A 23,032-nucleotide genomic window follows, 5' to 3' on the forward strand; every position below is an offset into this window, starting at 1 on the left:
CCTACTAGCTATTTCTAAAACAGAGACCCCAAATCTTCACCTGCAATATTCCAGCCTTTAGGTTCATGATTAATCAACAATTTGTATGGCTTTACATGCTAACACTTTTTCAGCCACCAGGTTCCAGATGCTTCCATGATGCCAACCAGACTTCTCTGGACAGATGACCCCACCAATGTGTCCTGGAGCTGAGCTTCCTCAGAGACCTGCTCCACTAAGGAAAGAGAGAGAGGCTGGGAGTATGGATTGACCTGTCAATGCCCATGTTCAGTGGGGAAGCAATTACAGAAGCCAGACCTCCCACCTTCTGCATCCCATAATGATCCTGGGTCCATACTTCCAAGGATTAAAGAATAGGAAAGCTATCAGGGGAAGGCATGGGCTCTGGAGCTCTGGTGGTGGGAATTGTACCCCTCTTATGCTGTGGTCTTGTCAGTGTTTCCATTTTATAAATAAATACATTAAAATTTTAAAAAGAATTAAAAAGAAAAAGGAATATAGACAAACAAGAGTCATGTGAAAATGTGAAAAATACAATATACTCAACTAAGTAGAAGGAGGAATAACTCAGAAATATAATCAGTACATGAAAAGGCCAAGAACTGAGCACTGATGGTTTCTCTAGCAACAGAGAAGTACAGGATAGGGTGAGAGGGAACAGAATGAAGAGGAAGTTGAGGGATAAAGAACCGTGGGCATATAAGGAGTTTGGTCCTTACGTGAAAAGGTATGGGGAGATAGTGAATAGTCTAGTATAAAATAAAATTTCTTCTTCAGCAGGTCACCTTTTTGTAGAATGTTTTTGGCTGAAGAAAGATTTCACAAGAGAATGGATTAGAGAGGACAGGAGATGAAATAATGAGAACAGGCTGGGACTTGAGCAGTAAGTCAGACGAGAAAGGGTAACCATCTACTTGTTGGACATGGGTGTGAGGACAAGAGGTTGGATCTCATTAAATGTTAGTCCTTTATTACTTTTCTTTATCAAAATGAATAAAATAAATCAATTTTAGTTTTTTAATTTTTATTTATAAAATGGAAACATTGACAAGACCATAAGATAAGAAGTGTACAATCCCACACAATTCCTACCACCAGAGTTCTGTATCCCATCCCCTCCCTTGAAAGCTTTCCTATGCTTTATCCCTCTGGGAATATGGACCCAGGATCATTATGGGGTGCAGAAGGTGGAAGGTCTGGCTTCTGTAATTGCTTCTCTGCTGGACGTGGGCTTTGGCAGTTTGATCCATACTCCCAGCCTATCTCTCTCTTTCCCTAGTAGGGCAAGACTCCAGGGAAGCAGGGCTCCAGGACACATTGGTGGGGTTGGCTGTTCAGGAAAGTCAAGTTGGCATCATAGTATCATCTGGAACCTGGTGGCTGAAAAAGAGTTAAGATATAAAGCAGAAAAACTGTTGACTAATCATGAACCTAAATGCAAGAATATTGCAAATGAAAATTTGGGGTCTCCATTTTGGAAAAAGCTAGTGGGTCTAATTTAGATATATTACAAGGGGCCCATGACTTGACTAGTTTTTGCCTGAGCTTGATATCTAATATGCAGGTGGACCCAAGCTATTGTCTGAGTTGATGGTGTCATAGTTGGAAAAAGGACCAGAAAGCTGGATCTGAGCAGAGAGTAGCTCCCAAATATGGGAAAAGTATATAAATATGGTTAACTGTAAATGCCAAGGATTTGATCTGGGGCCCAATAACTCAATTTTCTACAACTACCTGCTCAAGATTACCAATCTAGCAATAGACCCTTTTATCTGCAATTGTGGCAGGTGGGTCTAAATTTATGACTTCTTTATAAGTTCTCCAGCTGTTCCTGAAATTTGAAAAACACTGTACATAGTAAATCAATTTATCTTTGGGGTTTAAAAATTGAATTCTTTTCTCCTTCACAGCTCAACCTGTTATATTCAGAATTAGATGAGGATTTGCTCGACTATGAAGCAAGTTTCTTTAGTTCCTAACTAGAAGAAGAAATGTGACCACGTTTTTGGCTCCTTTTAATTAGAGATAAATGTTAACAGTCTGGAGAAAGTCCAAAGAGCAATTAGGAAGAGAAAAGTGCTAGCAAAATTATAAAGCTAGTAAGTATTGTTTTCAAAAGCCAAGCAAACTCTGCTCCAAGTTGATAGGGAGAAAAATGAAGTTTCCAAAGAGAAAATTATAAATGGCAAAAAGAAGTGTTCTAGAAGAGAAAAGTATTCCATTTACCGTGTATGAGCATCTCATTGTAGGCAGTTAAAATGTGAAGTTTCAAACGAGGGAAATACTTACATCAGACATGAAGATATAATTTGTAAAATAAAAGCATAATGATTACATTAAAGAACCTAAGCATCATTCTGTGGAATAGGTGTGTTTTCCAAGAGATACGATGCCAAACTCCAAAACAGAGAGCAAGAGACAAGTGGCTGGGGGTGCGAGTGGGGGAGGATGAGAGAGTAGTGTGTCTTTTTACAGAGGCCAAAAGAGAAGGGTTACAAGAAGCATAGGAGGAGTTGGCTCTAAATTAGCGGAATGCAATTCCATCTTCCTATGAATTAGCAGGTAGAGCTGGGTTGGGTTTGAGGAGCTCTTATAAGTAGCTCCCTGAGACATTGCTTCAGTAATGGTAGTGAGAGGGGTACAGTTAAAAGAAGAAGCAGTGGTGATACAGCAGTACAGTGTTACATGGCATTAACTGATGGAGAAGCCTGTAGAAAGAGCAGTGTCTCGGCTGGGAGTATGGATCAACTTGTCAATGCCCATGTTAGTGGAAAAGCAATTACAAAAGCCAGACCTTCCACCTTCTACACCCCATAATGATCCTGGGTCCATACTCCCATGAGGTTAAAGAACAGGAAAGCTATCAGGGGAAGGAAGGGGATGAGCTCTGGTGGTGGGAATTGTACCCCTCTTATCCTATGGTCTTGTCAGTGTTTCATTTTATAAATAAATTAAAATAAAATTGAATAATTTAAAAATATTTTTAAAAAATAAAATATTTTTAAAGAAATTAAAAATGTAGAAGCAGCAATGTAGAACAGCAATGGTGAGAACTGCCCCATTCTCTAAGAGGAAACTGGATTAACCTGCTATGCCACTTAAGGAAGACTGGTCCTGAAATGTGTGCAGCTTGGGATGTTCATAGCTATGTACATGGACGGCAAACTCAGACTGATAGGGACTCAGAGGTTACACAGGCTCTTGTGCTAAATAGGAATATATATGAGCCCTAGATCAGATAAGTTAACAGTATTTATATACTTTTCTCATATTTAGGAGCTATTCTTTTTTTTTAATTTAAGAAAGGAGACATTATCAAAACTATAGAATAAAAGGGGTACAGTTCCACACAATTCCCATAACCCAATCTCCATATCCCATCCCCTCCCGATAGCCTTCCCATTCTCTATCTCTCTGGGAGTACAGATCCAGGGTTGTTGTGGGTTGCAGAGGGTGTAAGGTCTGGCTTCTGTAATTGCTTCCCCACTAAACATGGACGTTGACTGGTCAATCCATACTCCCAGTCTGCCTCTCTCTTTCCCTAGTAGGGTGGGGCTCTGGGGAAGCAGAGCTATTTAGGAGCTATTCTCTGCCCTGATCCAGCTTCCTGGGCCTATTCTCAACTCTGACAGCATCTTCCCAAACAATATTTTTTGCCCCTTGTATATTAGCTATCCAGTTCAGACAAAAATTACTAAAGTCATGGGCCTTGGAACATACCTAAAATAGACTTCCTAGCTTCTTCCCACCCAAAGATCCCCAGTTTCATCAGCTCTATTCTTACCTATGGGTTCCTATTTATTAAACAATTTGTCCTGCTTTATATTTTACCACCTTTCATACCAAGTTGCAGACCCTACCCTGACCCCCCAGGGTAGATGACCTGACCAATGTGTCCTGGAGCATCACCTCTCAAGAGCTCTACCCCACTATGGAAAGATAGAATTGGGGTACAGATTTACCTATCAATGCCCATGTCCAGTGGAGAATCAATTATATAAGCCAGACCTTCCACTTTCTACAACTCATAAAGAATTTTGGTCCATATGCCCAGATAGATAAAGAAAAGGGAAGTTTTTCCAATGGTGGGATTGGAACATGGAACTCTGGTGGTGGGAACTGTATGAAATTGTACCCCTGTTATCTTACAATCTTGTTAATCATTATTAAATCACAAATAAAATTTTAAAAAATTCAATGCAGTTGAATATACAACTATATAGTTTCAAATAAGTATGAACACTTGTCATTTTAGGTTGGGTCCCACTGGCTTCTGTCCAAGTACCAGTCCCTTTCCAACAGGATTGGCACTTAGCTCTCACTCCTGTTCCCCCTCTCACCTACAGATGCTGGTAACATCTAGTGGTTCAGGTCAATTCCTGAGAATTTTACACCTCATGCCTGTACTTGTGGAAGATATTTTTATGCTATAAGGGAAAGCTTTATTTCCTTATAAACCCTCAACTTTTGTTTTACTAGTCCTCTGCCGCTTGAATCCTGGAACAAACCCACCAATTTTCTCCCACAACCTTCAGGCTTCCTGATAAACATTACTAAGAATAAGAGGTGGGTTTGTTCCAGGAAGCATTTCAACAAAGCAAAATTCAGGAACTTCCACTACCCCTACAGTTATGTACTGAGTATCCCCCCCACACACACACACACACTACTTTGTACTTACCAAACTTGAAGAGCACAACCAAAGTGTGCAAGTTTTCTTCATACCTTCCATAGCATCCTAATTGAATAGGCTCTGTGTTCCCTTTACCCTGACTGAGTCTATTAAAGCATAATAAATGACTGTGATGTACTTCTTTTCAATGATCCTAATTAACTTCTGCATGGCAATGCATTTTTAGCTCAATATATGTTGTGCTCTGTTTCTTTAATCAACGCCAAGGGCTACTGGCTTTCTTTGCACAGAGATTCTCCCAGGCAACTGATCCTTAGTAAATGGAATTCTCACATCCTTGCACCCATTGAAAGAGAAAGAAGGCCTCACATCCATTAGGACAATTACTTGCAAAACAACAGGGTTATTTATAGAGGATGTGGAGAAACTGAAAGCCTCTTTCAGTGCTAATATGGCTGCAAAATGATGTAGTAACTAGGGAGAGTAGTATGGTAAGTCCTCAAAAAATTGAAACTAGAATTTCCATATGATCCACCAACTCCACTTCTTAGTATTACACCCTAAAATGTTGAAAGTGGGATCTTGAACTGTATACCCTGTTTACAACAGAATTCCTCAAAATAGGTTAAATGTGGAAACAATCAAATGTCAGCAACAAAAAAAAAAATGAATTTATGGAGGAGACCAGAAAGGGAGTTAGTGAGGAGAGGGGTTTATTTATTGTAATATCACAATAACTTTGATTTCAGTGGGCTGTATATACAGTGTGTGTGTGATTTTAATCTTGAAATCTTATGTCATAAAAAAAGTGAAATCAATAAAAAATTTCTCCAGGATGTCCACTGTCACTACTATTATTCAACATGCCCTTGAGGTCCTTACCACTGCATTCAGACAAGAAAGATATCAAAGGTGTACAGATTGAAAAGAAAGAAATCAAACTATCACTATTTACTTATGGATGACATGATAATATACCTAGAGAACCTTGAAGACTCCATTAAAAAAAAACTACTGAAAATAATTATTAAATTCATAAAAGTAGCAGGATATAAAATCAATACACATACATTTGTGACATTTCTGTATACATTGAGTTAGAGGGAAAGAAAAGAAAAACTCTATCCCATTTACAATCAAACCCAAAAAAGATAAAACAATTTGGAAGGAATCTCACAAAGGAAGTGAAGAACTTTCACAGGGGTAACTATAGGATATTTTTAAAAGAAACAGAGAATGACACACAGAAATGGAAGAGCATTCTTTGTTCCTGGATTGTAAGAATAAATAGTATTAAAATTGCCATTCTACTAAAAGCAATCTATCGTTTCAATGCAGTCTCCATCAAGAGCTAATGACATTTTTTCAAAAAAAAAAAAATTCGACAACTTGTCCAAAACTTCATATGGAACCACAAAAAAACTATGGATAAGCTACTTCTGAAGAGGAGAAAGCAGGGGGAGGGTAATGGACATAAGTTCTCCAACTTCAGTTTATACTACAAAGCAATAGCAATTAAAATAGGTATTAATTCCCCAATAAAGATTTTTTTTTAAAAAAAAATAGTAGTTAAATAGGATGATACTAGAATGAAAATGGACACTTGGATCTGTGGAACAGTCAATATCCCAGAAATAAGTCCACCCATATGCAGCCACCTAATTAATATATGACAAAGGAACCTGAAAAATGCATTGATGTAGAAGGTCTCTTTAACAAATGGTACTATGAAAAATTGGGCAGCCACATGTATAAAAGTGAAGCTAAGCCACCATTTAACACCACACACCAAAATCAAATCAAAATGAATCAAATACCTGTATATTAAATGAGAAACTATAAATTTTATAGAAGAAAACATCAGTTAAGCATAGCAGGATCTTCACATCAAAGATGTAGTTGGAGACACAACACTATGGGCATGGGAAATGAAAGCAATAATAAATAAATGGAACTACATGAAATTAAAAAGCTTCTACACATCAAAAGCAAATTACACAAGGATAACCATGTAACCCAGTAAATAGGAGAAGAGAGAAGATATTTGCACATCATGCATCCAAAAAATGACTAATAACAAACATCTGTAAAGAAATGACACAGTGTGGTCCAGGGATGACGCAGTACATAAAGCATTAGACTCTCAAGTATGAGGTCCTGAATTCGATCCCAGTCAGCACATATACCAGAGTGATGTCTGGTTCTTTCTCTCTCTCTCTCCTCCTATCTTCCTCATTAATAAATAAATAAAATCTTTAAAAAAAAAAAAAAGAGAGGAAATGGTACAGCTTAATAAAGGGGAAAAGAAAAACAATAAAAATGTAGGCCAAATAATTAAATAGACAGTTTTCTAAAGAAGAGATCCATATGGATCACAGATACATGAAGAAGTGGTTCAGTTCATTTATCATCAGAGAAATGCAAATTAACACTACACTGAGATTCTAGTTCTGTCTCTTTCCCTCTCTACCTCCCCCACTCCTCTCAATTTCTTTCTCTCTATCCAATAATAAAATAAATTTAAAAATAACTTATAAGTGAAATGTAATCTGCATTACTATTTACTATAGGATATTGTCCAATATCCTATAGTAGATATTTCTTAACTTCAAAAGTTAAGAAATTTTGCTTTGAGGATGGCAAAATAGCTCACATGATAGTGTGCTGCTTTGCCATATGCACCACCCAAGTTCAAGCCCACATCCACCAACATGAAAGGAAGCCTCTGTTCTATGGTCTCTATCAATCTCTCTTTCTGCCTCTCTGTCTTCTGTATCTATCTAAAAAAAAAATTTGCTGTACTTCAAATTCTTCACTAAAAATTGCCACAACATACATGAGCCTCAAGGACATCATGCTGGACAAAGTAAACTGGTCACAACAAAAACAAACACTATTTGATTCCACATATATGAGGTACCTTGAGTAATAAAATTCTTATCAACATAGTAGAGGTAATCTTGGGAAGCTGCGAGTACTTTGCTCAGTTCCAAGTTAGTCAGCTAGCTAACTAACCCATTTATCAACTTTTCCTCTTACCTGGTTCATCTCTCTCTACTGCTTCAGTTGTTTTCTATGATCACCCATCACCCAAATTTTTTATTCATTTTCAATATTTAAATTATCTCAAATTATGACTGAAATTTTTTTTAAAACATGTAGGCTTCACATGAACATTTTTAAATGGTATTAATTTTGAAGCCAGTGTCCAGTGAATATACACCAGATTTTACTAGATAGAAGACTTCATCAAAATATTATGAACTCATATAGAAATGTTTACTTGTAAGATACTAATTATGTTCACATGAATTTTTTGGCTACACACTAGTTATTTTTTCTGCAGCACAGTGTCACTGTAACCTGAAAGACTTCTGGTAATTTATTTTGCTTACTCAATGTGCGTGTGCATGTGCGTGTGTACCACAGATATAGGTTTAGTGCTAGGGTAACTTTTTAAAAGTTAACTCTAAGTTTTGAAGCTATATAAGCAGAAGACATAAAAGAGACAAATAATATATGATGAAAGAGTACTTAAAAAGGATCCAGGTTCAAGTACCCAACTCCCACCTACAGGAAGAAAGCTTCAGTAGAGGTAAATTAGTGCAACAAGTGTCTTTCTTTCTCCCTCCCTATCTCCCCTTTCCCTTTCAATTTTTCTGTTTATATCTATCCAGTAAATTAATTATATATATTTAATTTTTTTAAGTACTTAGTTGTCATCTAACACTAACACATAAAAAGCTTTGGGCCAGGTAGTGGTACAACTAGTTGATTATTCACATTACAATGTGCAAGGACCTGGGCTCAAGCCCCCCAGTCCCTACCTGCAAGGTGAAAACTTCCATGACTGATGAAGAAATGCTGCAGGTGTCTATTTTTCTCTCCATTTCTATCTTCCCCTTCCCTCTAGATGTCTCTCTGCCACTATAAATAAACAAATATTTTTTCAAGATTTGTATAGTGACTGTAGGAGAGACCAGAGCACTATTTGACAGGCTAAAGATGAAATTCAAGCCTCACAAATGCTAGCAAATGCTGCACTCTATTCACTGAGCTAACAATGCAGCTGCCATTATCCCATACAGAAGCAAGGAATTTCCAGTTAAGAAGGTTAAGTAATGTGATTGAGGCCTCTCCCAGGAGTAATGTTAAAATTGGGATCAAAACTTACTGATTCTGAATCCAAGTCTAGTGAGTCTTCCATTAGATCCCATAGTAACTACTTCATTAAGGAGCCTGTTGCTTAAACTACTTCTGATGGTGGTAACACAAAAATAGTAGTACTTATTGAAGGCTTACTGTGTGTTCTAAGTGTTTTACCTACATGATTTCATTTAATCTCTGCAAACATAAATGTTGATATAAGGCTTTCTTTGTAGCTGGGAAAACAGAAGCACTGAAGGACAGGATGGGCTTCCAAAACAGAGCTATGGCAACCTAGTCTTAAGAAGTTGACTCTCCCCGAGAAAACAAATATTACCACAAAACAACTCAATGGATTTTGTCAGAGAACAACTGAGATTTCTTGTAAGGAAAGAAACGTCATGACATGAAAGTTGGTGATTTCATGTGGACAGTGTGAATAACAGGGGAAGGAGAGAAAGTCTCAAGCAGAAATGCTGCACTGTGTTGCTGGAAGGTACCATATTTGCTTTAAATCCATGCAGCAGATTTAAAAGCCCAAGCAAACTGTGCAGGAACCAAGTGGCTTTAGAAAAGGAGCTTGAGACTGCTCTTGAAAGCTGTAAAAACCACAGGCTCTTGAGTAAACCCTAGAGGGACGCCTGGGGGAACCAGGAAACAACACTGTTCCCTTGGGACAGGAGGGAAGTCAAACAAACTCTAAGGTGTCCCCGCTGCCATGGAGAACCTGGTGAATGGAACTGGACTTCCCTGCAGGCACGAAAAGTGACTTTGAGCTTGTCATAGAGTTTCCATTTTCAGTGGTCAGTCTGGGATAAGAAAGAGATCAGGGACTTCCTCCCCACTCCTTGGCCCCCCAACTAGGATTCTGTTTAAGGGACATCAGGCACCTTTATAATAGGTCACTCCTTCAAAACTCCTATCCCTACACCCCCCACCCCAGCAACTCACATACAGTGAAGAACCCAGCACCATCTGCTGGCCAACAAAACTAGGAAGGTTCTTGTTTTAGACAGCCAAAATGGAGGTCAGACACTTGACAATGCTGATTTAATGGAGGAAGAATTTAGAAGATACATTGTTAACTCTCTTTTCAGTCACCAGGTTCCAGATGTCATCAGGATGCAGATACATTGTTAACTCTCTTTTCAGTCACCAGGTTCCAGATGTCATCAGGATGCCGGCCAGGCTTCCCTGGACTGAAGACCCCACCAATGTGTCCTGGAGCTCTGCTTCCCCAGAGACCCACCCTACTAGGGAAAGAGAGAGGCAGACTGGGAGTATGGACCGACCAGTCAATGCCCATGTTCAGCGGGGAAGCAATTACAGAAGCCAGACCTTCTACCTTCTGCAACCCACAATGACCCTGGGTCCATGCTCCCAGAGGGATAGAGAGTGGGAAAGCTATCAGGGGAGGGGGTGGGATATGGAGATTGGGTGGTGGGAATTGTGTGGAGTTGTACCCCTCCTACCCTATGGTTTTGTTAATTAATTTCTTAAATAAAAAAAAAAAGAAAATACATTGTCAGGAAATTGGAAGAAATACAAAGCTCTCAATTTAATGTGGAGAAATGGACTAAGAAGGAAATTCATGACTTCAAAGAGTGGCTTGATAGAAAAATACAGAACTTGAAAACAAAGTTACAGGACATGAAGGACACTTTGAAAGCACTCTAGTTTCTAATAGCAAGGTCAGGAAGTTGACTTACCCAGATAGAAGACAAAACATCAGAAACAAGACAAAATGGCAGCACTCTTTGACTTTAAAGTAGAAGGAGAAAAAAGATCTTTAAAAAAAAAAATGACATAATTCTTCAAGAGGTTGAAGGCTCCATCAGAAAGCAACTATCGGAATTATGGGGATCTCAGAAGGAGAAAAGAGAAAGAAGAAATCATAAATCATATTCAAAGGAATAATAGCAGAGGGGACCAGGTGGTGGAGCACCTGGTTAAGTACACATGTTACAATGCACAAGGACCTAGGTTCAAGCCCCTGGATCCCACCTGCAGGGGGAAACTTTGCAAGTGGTAAAGCAGGGCTGCTGGTGTAACTCTTTACCTCTCCCTCTCTATCTCCCCCAGCCCTCTGTATTTCTGACTGCCTCTATCCAATAAATAAAGATAATTTTTTTAAAAATTTAAATCTAAAAAAGAAAAAGAAAGAATAGCAGAAAAATTCCCAGATCTTGGATATGGTCAGGATATAGATGTTCAGGAAGCAGAGAACTCCCAAATTTCTAAAACTAAAAAAAAAAAAAAACTACACCAAAAAGATTTACATCATTGTGAAATTATCAAAAGTCAAGGACAAAAAAAAAATGTAACAAGTTTTCAAAGGAAAAGAAGACTGATTTATAAAGACAGTGTAGTCAGACTTGTATCACATTTTTCTGCAGGAACCTTGGAGACCAGGAGAGAGTTAGAATGGTATATCAAAGATTTTAAAAGGGGGACCAGGCAGTGGCACACCTGGTTAAATGAATACATTACAGAATGCAATTGCCTGGGTTCAAGCCCCTAGTCCCCAACTGCAGGGGAAAAAGCTTCACAAGTGGTGAAGCAGGACTGCAGGTATCTCTCTGTTTCTCACTCTCTACACCTCTCCCCTGTAAATTTTTCTCTGTCCTATCAAAATAAAGTTTTAAGATTTTAAAAGACAACAGCTTCCAGCCACACATACATTACCCTGCAAAACTATCATTCAAATATCCAAATAGTACCAAACATACAAAAACTAAAGGAGTTTGCCTTTCAAGAGTTATTTAAAGGAATGCTACAGAGAAAGAAAGAAGTAATATTTAACTCTCAACAAAGTGAAACAACCCAGAAACAGAAGCCATATAAAACTTTAAAGCGAGGCTGGTTGGTGGCACACCTGGTTAATGCACATATTATAGTGCACAAGGACCCAGGTTTCAACACCAAGTCCTCACCTGCAGGGGGAAAGCTTCACAGGTGGTTAAGCTGGGCTGTAGATGTCTCTCTTTCTCTCCCCTTCTCTATCACCCTTTCCCTTTTGATTTCTGGTTGTCTCTATCCAATAAATAAATAAAGAGAATTTTTAAAAAAAACTTTAAAGCATGAAAAGAGAGGAACAAATGGATAGAGAACATTCAAGCAAAGAATGGTAAGACAAAACCAGTTTTTAAAAAGGCCCTCTTAGATATATTTACATATAATACACTTATGTATAAATTTATATATACCTTCATGTATAACACATATAAATGCATAGTCTTCTCTGTCCTTTCAAATTACGTTACTGTGTCTCTAGAACTTTTTATTTTTTTTCCCATATAGTTTTTAGTCTTTCCCATTCCTTTTATCATATATAACTACCTACTTTGAAGTTCTTAATTTGGTGTTTGTGTTCATGGACTCCAGTTGTTATAGTTTACATCTATTACCAGGTAACTTTCTTTTCTCTGAAGCTTCCAGATGGTCTTGCTCGTATGTGGAATATAAAGAACTAAAACATATGAACTTGTTTAAAAAAAAGTAGTCAAATCATTACTAAGATATCTATTTTTTTTTCATATATAATCAACTCATCATCTTAGACAGAAGAGAAAAAAGCAGCTTTTAAAGTATCATTATCTTTTCTAGTTTCACAGGGAACTGTAGCATTGATGTTGCTTTCTTGGGAAAAGGCCAGAGCTGAACTGCATAGCAGATGACAACTTCTCTTAGTGCCAGCAAAACAATGGCAATTCTGGCCTGTCACACCTTCCATCTGGGAAAAGGACTGGTGCTCTTTCTTCCTTCCTCTCTGCACAGTTTCTGAAATTCCCTAGAACTTCATTGCAAGAGATGCCCCATTTAAAACACATTCTCTGCTGATGCTCACAGTGGCTACTTCATTTACCTTAGTGGTCTATTGATGAACAATTACCAAGAATGACATTTTATCAAGACAAAAACATAATAGTTCCAAAGAAATGTGTTTTATGGTTTACTACTATCAAATAATTACAATTAGGTAATACTTTGGGACTACATATACTACATTCTCAAATCACAGTAACTATTTAAGATTCCATGTAGTCCTTTAAATTACACATCTGAAATAAAAATAATATTCCCAGCCTGAGATAAACACATAGAAGAAAAGCACAAAAAAACATAATCTGTCCTTTTTCTAATCATATTAGAATAGTGTTGGACTGCAAATCTAAGGAAGCACCAAGAGACTGGGGTAATGTAAAAGCAAAGAGCCTTTATTCTAGCCGGCTAGGGTTGAGTTACGGAGGGGCTGCCACACCAGCTCTCTGGTATCGACCCCATACCCAAGTCCTACTAAGATATATATACATTTCAGATTACAGACTACATGACAGGGTTCAGCTACACAATGTCAGTTTTACAACAGTAGTTATCTATGGTCACCAGGTGCAGGGAAGGGGAGGAGGTCTTTTTGACCTCGAGGTTATCTCCTTTTTCTGGACCCTAGGCTCAGAGTCTGTCCTTGGATTTATCGCCTGCCTTCCAGATTCCCGGATTCTCTGTTTACAGCTTTAACTCCTGAGAATTGCTTTCTTCCTCAGGGACAGGCCTGTCTTATAATTGCCTACTTAACCCTTAGGTTTCCTGAGACTAGCTTCATTTGTCTCACTATTTACCATCTTACATTGATTTCTTTTTGCTCAGTTCCTACATTAGTAGAAGCCATTTGAACAGCTAGAACTATGCTGTTGATCATATCAATGGTAATAATAATCATTTTATAACAATCATTTTTAAAGATTTAGAGTGTGTGTGTGCGTGTGTGTCTGTATATGAATGGTTCTATCTTACACTACTCACAAAAATCAGCTTGAACTGGATTAAAAATTTACATGGAAAACTTGAGACCATGAAACCCCAAGAAGAAAACATGGGAATAAAACTCCTTGAATTGTTTTTTGGTAATTTTTTTCAGATATGACACTAGGTAGCACAAAAAAAAATCATAAATAAGCAGTTATAACTACCTCAAACTAAGAAAATTCTGACAGCAAAAAAAAAAAAAAGGAAGATAACATGCAGAACTGGAAAAAAATACTTACAAACCATATATATAAAAAGGGACCGATAGTCAAAATATATTGAAACTGTGGTCCCAAAGGTACAAGGCTGCTTGACATAGTCTTAGAGTGGGGATAGGGAACCTTTTTTTCTGCCAAGGGCCATTTGGATAGTTGTAACATCATTTGTGGGTCATACAAAATTATCAGCTTGGGTGGGGGTGATAGAGAGCATAATGGTTATGCAAAGAGACTCTCAATGCCTGAGGCTCCAAAGTCCAAGCTTCAGTCCCCTACATTACCATAAACCAGAGCTGAGCAGTGCTCTGGTAAAAAAAAAAAAAAAAAAAAAAAAAAATTACACCATAACACCCATAATAGCTAAAACCTGGAAGCAACCCAGGTGCCCAACACCAGATGAGTGGCTGAGAAAACTGTGGTATATATACACAATGGAATACTATGCAGCTATCAAGAACAATGAACCCACCTTCTCTGACCCATCTTGGACAGAGCTAGAAGGAATTATGTTAAGTGAACTAAGTCAGAAAGATAAAGATGAGTATAGGATGATCCCACTCATCAACAGAAGTTGATTAAGAAGATCTGAAAGGGAAACTAAAAGCAGGACCTGACCAAATTGTAAGTAGGGCACCAAAGTAAAAACCCTGTGGTGAGAGGTAGACATGCAGCTTCCTGGGACAGTGGGGGGTGGGAGTGGGTGGGAGGGATGGGTCACAGTCTTTTGGTGGTGGGAATGGTGTTTATGTACACTCCTAGCAAAATGTAGACATATAAATCACTAGTTAATTAATTTGAGAGGGGGAAAATCAATTGTCTGTCTCAAAGTTTTCAAAACACAAACTGAATCTTTTTAATATATAGGCTGTGTATTTGATATGCGGACTCTCTCAAAAGCCTAGACCAAGTAGATCAGATGCATCCAATAGCACAGCTATATACAAGATACTGGGTACTGTACAGCAAACTAACAAAAGGACTTTTCAAAGTTAACCCAATTACCAAATAATGTGATGATAACATTAACTATCGATTGTCTTTTGGAACCCTAAGACAGCAGGAACCTCACATCTCTACTATAGAGCCCCTACTTCCCCCAGTCCTAGAACCCTTGGATAGGGCCCACTTTCCCGTATGCCTCTCCCAATCCATATCAAATAATATTTCATCTGCCGATCACAACCTAACCAACGCAACGATTGCCACCTCAACATGCTTCACCTCAGACTGTGTCCAGAGACTTCACATGTGGAATGACAACCCTTCAGCTTCATTACTCGGGTGAGACCTTTCCTTTCATAGTATACTCTAATTTCATCTCAGGTGATTCACTTTCTAACAAAGTCCTATAACCTAGATATACACCAGTTTCTGTGAGAGAGAGCATATGTTCACACGTATCCATAAACTACTGCAAAATATATACCTGAAAGCAGAAGTACACTAGAGTTTGCAGTGAGTACCCCCCTAACACTTCCTCTCCACTATTCCAAGCTTTGGGTCCATGATTGCTCAACAATTTGTTTGGCTTCGTATGTTAACTCTCTTTTCAGTCACCAGGTTCCAGATGCCATCAGGATGCTGGCCAGGCTTCCCTGGATTGAAGACCCCACCAATGTGTCCTGGAGCTCCGCTTCCCCAGAGACACACCCTACTAGGGAAAGAGAGAGGCAGACTGGGAGTATGGACCGACCAGTCAACGTCCATGTTCAGCGGGGAAGCAATTACAGAAGCCAGACCTTCTACCTTCTGTTGTTGAGGCGGTCTGGTGTCGGGCTGCACCGCGGAGAAGAGAGCGGACGTCCAGAGCAAAGGGGTACACAGATCTTTATTATAGGATGGGGGGGGGAGGTTTGGTTCAGACCACGTGGAGCCAGCCAGCAATGGCCGACCACGGGGGGAGAGCAGGGAGCGAGACCTCAGAGAGGGAGAGCCGAGAGCCCAGAGAGGGAGAGCCGAGAGCCCAGAGAGCGAGAAGGGAGGGGTGAGGGGGCTTTTTATTGGGCGACAACCAGGGGTGACGTGTAGGGCCAGGATTGGTTGAAAGGGGGCACTCTAGGATTTAGCGGGGCATAGAAAAACCTTTTCTATCTTTCTACCTAGTAATAGCATAAGATGTACAAAGTCTATAAAAGACTATCATGGGGCAGAAACCTTTTGGGCATAAGCCTACATGACATAACAAAATAGGAAGGGACACGAAGGGGAGAAGTAAAAGCCAGTGTGGAGTGAAGGGAAGGATTGGTGTGTAAAGGAGCATTCCCTGTTTGGGTGGGGAAAGGGGCAAGGGTACATAATGAGGGGGAGGCGGGAGGCATGACCCACCAAACAGAGGGGCTATTTGGCATTGTATAGTCCTCAAGACAACAGTCTGTAAAGTCTATGAATTACTCAGGATCAGTCTATGAAAAACCAGCAACGTGAAGGGAAGGAAGCTGCTGTAAAATTGTCTAAAGTGTCCAAAGGGTATACCAGCAAGTCCGATAGAAGTCTCAGTCCAAAGATTTCTTAAATAAAAAGAAAAGAAAAGAAAAAAAAGTTATCAACTTAAAAAATTAGCACTTATGGGGCTGGGCAGTGACGCACTGGGTTAAGTGAATATAGTGTACAATATGAGGATCCTGGATCAAGCCCCCAGCACACCACCTACAGAGAGTCGCTTTGTAAGCAGTGAAGCAGGTCTGGGTGTCTTTTTCTCCTCCTGTCTTCCCCTCCTCTCTCAGTTTCTTTCTATCCTATCCAACAACAGCTGCAACAACAGTAACAGCAACAACAAGAATGGGGAAAAGATGGCTGCCAGGAGCAGTGGATTTGTTTTGCAGGCACCGAGCCCCAGTGGTAACGCTGGAGGCAAAAATATAAATTAAATTAAAAATTAGTGCTTAATGTTGCTATGAAAAAGTTCATAGATTAGCTGAATTTGAAATTCATCTGCTGTTGTCTTTATAGGGCCAGACCAAGTGATTCAGTGGGTTGTATAAGGCTCTTTAGCCAAATGTTCCCCACCTCTGCCCTAGAGGGAGGTCATGCATGACCTCAATTGACTGTTTAAAAAAGATCACAACTCTCAGCAATTGTCTTTGCAAACAACAGTTAGTTACATGCGATATTGAATTCAAAAAAATAGATGACAGGGCAGGACAGACAGCATAGTAGTTACGCAAAAGACTTTTGTGCCTGAAGCTCCAGGGTCCCAGGTTCATTCCCCAACATCAGCATAAATCAGAGCTGAGCAGTGCTCTGGTGTTTCTCTGTGTCTTTCTTATTAAAATAAAAATATTTTTTAAATTTATTTTTATTAGGCAGAGACAGAGAGAAATTGAGAGGAGAGGGGGAGATAGAGAGGGAAAGAGAGAAACATCTGCAGCCCTGCTTCACCACTCATGAAACTTTCCTCCTGCGGGTGGGGACCAGGGGCTTGAACCAGTGTCCTTGTGCACTGTAGTGTGTGTGCTCTAACCAAGTGCGCCATTACATGCTCCCTAACCTATTTTCTTAAAAAAGAAAACTAAATGACAATAATTGGAGACATGCATTCCACCCCATCCCTGCTAGTCTTGCTCCTTCAAAAAAGAATGAGAAAAATTGCAAATTGTTGCAAACTTTGCTTTAGGGGGAAATTTATGGAAAGCCCAACATTATCCAAGAGACATGATCTGAGAAGTGTTCTCAGACCCCCATTCTTTTTGTCTGGGATCCTGGTTTTACTTGGTCACATCCCACTCCCCTAACATACACTTCTGCCTGAATAAATGTTTCCTGAGACAAGAAATTGGGGAGTGGGGGGTTAATTTGAGCATGGCTCCTGCCTCCATTTATACATTTGAACAACAATTAAGGAGTTTTTTCCCTTTCAAGTGAAAACTGGTACAACAGTTTCTTACTTTCTGCAGCACCAGGCACCAATGCTTCAACATCAAGAACTCATAACTCGGTTCACTATCCAGATTCGATCCCCGCACAACCACAAGCCAGTGCTGAACAGTGGTCTGTCAAAATAAGTAAGTAGATAAGTAAATAAACAAATGAAAATAAAAAGCTGTTTTATTATTTTTCAAACAACATCCTGTAAAAAAGACTGGGGGTGGGGGTAAGTGGTGGCACACTTAGTTGAGCACATCTGCTACAATGCTCAAGGACCAGGGTTCAAGCTCCTGGTCCCCACCTGCAGGGAGAAAATTTTGTAAGTGGTGAAGCAGTGCTGTATCTTTCTCTCTCTCTCTCTCTCTCTCCATCTCTATCTCTCTCTCTCTTCAATTCTGGCTGTCTCTATCCAATAGATAAATATTATAAAAAATAAAAATAAAAACTAGGAAAGAAAGGAGAAAGGGAAGGAAAGAGGGAGGCAGGGCAAGAGCAAGACCACTTTATTAATTAATAGTTGGAAGATGCTTGCTCCATGAATAAACTATTGCTGATAGCAAACACACCTAGTCTTGAGGAACAGCAATGTCTGTAAGTGTGGATTTCTAGGGTTCTGTACTCATGCTAGTAATGTTGGCCTCCTGGGTGAGAAGTAAACTATAGCAGTTATTCTCAGTGATGACAAAAGAACTGTTTGCTAATGAAGCCAATTATGCCAAGTGGTTTAGAACACTGTTTTTAAATTTAATTAAAACCTACTCAACCTATGTCAAAAGAAAAATTCTAAATCTAAGACCAGTCATAAAAAAAAATAACAGGTATCGAATTGATGTTAAATAATTCATGTCCATGAAGACATATAACCATTTTACAATTATTATCTCCTGTTGTAAAATGCATTATCTTCAAACAATAAACATTCATTATCTGACACAGTTTTTAATTGTTAAGAATCAAGGACTGAGGCATCTTAAATTGCTCACTTGGGTACTGCACAGCTTTGCCATGTGCACAACCCAGGTTCAAGCCTGGTCCCCAGCACTTTTGAAGGAAGTTTTAATGTTGTGGTCTCGGTCTCTCTCTCTCTCTTTCTCTCTCTCTCTTTTTCTTAAACATTCCTGTCTTTATCTTAAAAAAAAAAATCAAGGAGTGAATAAGAATTATGTGAATAATGTATTACTCTCTTAGTAATACATAATGTATTATGTGAATAACGTATTACTCTCTTAGTAATACATCTAAAGATTTGATTGGGGCTATAGCAGTGGCTTCAGAAATCCCAAAGTAAAAGACTCTGGAGTTGGGGTGGGGGTGGGTTTCAGGTCCTGGAACATGATAGCAGAAGAGGACCTAGTGAGGGTTCAATTGTTATGTGGAAAACTGGGAAATGTTACACATGTACAAACTATTGTTTTTTATACTGTTGACTATATACCATTAATTCCTTAGTTAAGAAATTTAAAAAAAAAAAACTGTTTTTATTTACTTCATAGGCTGATTTACCATAAATGAGACTGAGAAGAAAGAAAAAAAAAAACAGACTTACAAGAGAAATACAAAGTGAACTTTATTAGCATGTATATTCCACATACACGTGGGAGCACTCAGAATTGATTGTTACTTGGGTTTATATAGCAACTTATCAAGGCACAATGATTTTACAGAGAAGTGACAACAAAGAAGAAAAGAATTTTGAGTTCTAGGAGCAGTAATCTATGGAAATGGCTAACATACAGTAGATAAATAGTGATAAGCAATAGTCTTAGCAGAGTATGTCAATTCCTCTGATACTTTCTGGAGGCTTACTTGGGCCTATGGTTCTGTCTGGCCATTAAGTATGATCTTTTTATGGAGAAAGGAGAAGGAACACCTTTCCAAATGTGTCCTGTTTTTTAGGCAAACAGGAGAAAGCAAAGGATATTTCTTGTATGCACTTCTCAATTGCCTTCAACTCAATGTAATCCTTATACAAACACAGCATAAGGCATATTTTGCTACTCTTCACAAGGAAAGAGAACATATTTCATTTAATAATCTTTTGCCTGATTTATAACTTTTAAATATTTGGTTATATGGGTGATAGGTCTCTGTTTGTCATCTGGCTCTTATCACTGCCATTCATTACTACATATAATAAATAAAATAAGTCTTAAGTGGTCTGGGAGGTGATGCAGTAGATAAAGTTTGGATTCTCAAACATGAAGTCCCAAATTCAATCCCCAGAAGCACATGTACCACTGTGATGCTCTGGTTCTCTTTCTCTCCTCCTCCTCCTCTCTCTTTAGTTATTAAATAAAATACTTAAAAACAAATAGATCTGGAAAAAAGAAAAAGGAGGGGAAACTGGGAGATAACTCACCCAGTATGGTGCCATGCTGAGAGTAGGGGGGATGTGCCAGTGGGAGGGTAGGCTTGAACCCTGACACCACATGGGAGCACCACAACTGTAGGGGAAGCTCCAGTGCTGTGGTGGGGTGGCATCCCTCTCTCTCCTCTGTCTCTGAAATAAAAAGAATGAAAAAAGAGCAGTGAAACAGCATGTGTGAGTTCCTGTTACTAGAAAGAAGAAAGAGAAAGACCACCTGGTAGAGCACACATGTTACAAGGTGCAAAGACCTGGGTCTGAGCCCCTAGTTTTCCCAATTGCAGGGGGAAAACTTTGTGAGTGGTGAAGTGGTGTTGCAGGTGTCTCTCTGTCTCTCTCCCTCTCTATCACCCTCTTCTTTCTCGATTTCTGTCTTTATCCAATAAATAAATAAAGACAATTAAAATTAAAAGAGAGAGAGAGAAAGGGACAAGAGAAAGGGAGTGGAATATTACTGAGGTATATGCCAGCCATAAAATGTTCAGCGTGAAGTACGTTGAAATATTGACCTCCCTACATTACTGCCTTCATGCGGTCACAGCATGAAAAAACCATAGTCAGGTGGAGACACTAGGCCCATGTATCCACAAGAGAGACATTTTAATAATAGATGGTATGCCCTTTTCCTTGCGTTTCCTTACAGCTAGCCTGTATCTGCCAGAGAAATAACATGAGCTCCATATACTCAAGGGCCAGGCAGTGGCACACTTGGTTGAGCCCTCACTCCCCACCTGCAGGGAAGAAGCTTCACAAGCAATGAAGCAAGTCTGCAGGTCTCTCTCTCTCTCCCTCTCCCTCTCCTTCTCCCTCTCTCTCTCTCCCTACCCCCTTTCTTTTCCCTCGCCCCTCTCAATCTCTCTCAATGTCCTATCAAATATAAAAAGAATACAATGAAAGTAAAGCAAAAACGTTAGAAGAAAAAATACATGTCCACTAAAATAAATGCTTCAACACTGTACTGTTTTCTCTTGAGCAGAGTTCCTAGCCCCCTTTTGCAATGGTACATGGGGTGGGAGGCACCACTGGATTATTTTTTACACTGGACTACTTTTCTTAGGACTAGCCCTCCTTTTAGCTCTGATAAACCTCTCTAGTAAATATATCCTCAATTACCAGATAGTTTCACTCATATATAGAACACAGATAATTAAAGCAAATCAATTTAGGAAAAAAAAAAAAAAACGAGTCTTGAGACATTGTGTAAATGATAGTGGCTATCAGAAAGTAGAGAACTTTAGCGATGGGTACAGTGAGCTTTAATACACACTTACCGGTGTGAAGCTATAGCCTTAAGACTTCATAATTTGCTAAGTCAATAATAATTTTTAAGTAGTCTCTTATTACACTTCAAACTTGCTAAAGAGCAGTAGTCATGTCAGTTAGCTGTCTTAAATCATCATCATATGATTCCGGCAACTGTACTGTATTTAATGTTTAGCTTCAGCTTCACTCTTCCAGCCTACTTTCCTTTTTCTGAATATTGTACGTATTTATTTTAATAAAACACATACCCTGATACAGAGAGACTAGAGATACAGAGAGAAAGGTACAGAGAGAGAATAGAGCACTGCTAGACTCTGGCTTATGGGGGAGGGGGCAGGGGTTGAATTTCGGACTTCAGAGCCTTAGATATTCAAGTCTTTTGCATGATCTTTATGCTATCTCCTCGGCTCCCCAGTTTACTTTCTTATCTGATGAAACTGATAGACGGACTAATGTACTTCTTACTACATATGTAACAAGATAAATAACGCCAGAACTTGTATCTTAAAGGCTTTATCTGTAGCTTGAGAAATCAGGTTTGGCAGGATCACTAATGACTCTTAGAGACATCTTTTACTTTCTGTTTCAGGTTTTTTTTAAATTCAAAAATTGCTTTAAAAAACCTGCCTTCCTTTTAAGGGAAGAAGAGGGAAACAGCAGAAAGAAACCCTTCTATTACCAATTAACCGGGTCAAATATTCACCACATAGAAAACCGAAACAGAATATGGTATGATCTCACTCATAGACAGAAGTTGGAAAATAAGAACAGAAGGGGAAACACAAAGCAGAACTTGGACTGGAGTTGGTATATTGTGCCAAAGTAAAAGACTCTGGGGTGGGGGGTGGGGGGGTTCAGGTCCTGGAACATGATGGCAGAGGAGGACCTAGTGGGGGTTGTACTGTTATGTAGAAAACTGAGAAATGTTACACATGTACAAACTACTGTATTTTACTGTCAACTGTGAACCATTAATCCTCCAATAAAGAAATTTTTTAAAATGGTGGGGGCCAGGTTGTGGCACACTTGGTTGAGTGCACATATTATGTTGTGCAAGGACCCAGGTTTGTAGGTCCTCACCTACAGGACCGGTGAAGCAAGGCTGCAGGTGTCTCTGTCTCTATCCCTATCACCCCTTTGCCTCTCAATTTCTAGCTGTCTCTATCAAATAAATAAAGATGATTTAAAAATTAAGAAAAAAATTAAAGAGAAAAAGAAACAGACAATGGGGTTGGAGGTGGAGGGTTCCACAGAGGGTGTGTGTGAGTTGCTGTTGTTGTTGTTATGTTTTGCTTGTTTGTTTTAATTTTAGAGGGTGGCTCCAGGGAGAACAGTCTGTAATAAATTCTGAAATCACTTATCTGAAAGGCAGGGAAGGAGTCTGAAAGGAGAACAGGTGAACATGCGTAGAGATTCAGGGAAGTCTCCTTGTTTTCTAATTGCTAGATTTTGTTGATGGCAGGGTGCAGGTGTAAGAAATAGCCAACCGAAAGTTAACAAATATGGAACATAGAAATGTGAAATGCATGAGATTGCAAAAAAGGGGGGAGTAACCAATCTTTCCCTAAGACTTTTAGAGAACCATATGGCTATTGTGGGTCATCAAATTGAAGTAAAATATGTGGGTTTTTAATGTAGTCAAATCATCCCCCAATTGTTTTACTACAAAGAGCCAATATTAAATTTTTGCCATGATTTATCTAGCCAATAATGTTAACTTTTCCATTTTTTACAGAT

At 39.0% G+C, this 23,032-nt stretch overlaps 1 long non-coding RNA gene across 1 annotated transcript; it reads right to left on the minus strand.

Annotated features, from left to right (window-relative positions):
* Positions 1-1,066: 1,066 nt before the first annotated feature.
* Positions 1,067-22,012, minus strand: LOC132538060 (uncharacterized). Its single transcript, XR_009549473.1, has 3 exons — positions 20,027-22,012; positions 17,688-17,792; positions 1,067-1,380 (listed from the first exon to the last, which is right to left on the minus strand). It is a non-coding gene; the product is annotated as an uncharacterized LOC132538060 (long non-coding RNA).
* Positions 22,013-23,032: the final 1,020 nt, after the last annotated feature.

Source organism: Erinaceus europaeus, chromosome 4 (assembly GCF_950295315.1).
Source record: "Erinaceus europaeus chromosome 4, mEriEur2.1, whole genome shotgun sequence".
In the NCBI taxonomy this organism is placed as follows: Eukaryota; Metazoa; Chordata; class Mammalia; order Eulipotyphla; family Erinaceidae; genus Erinaceus; species Erinaceus europaeus.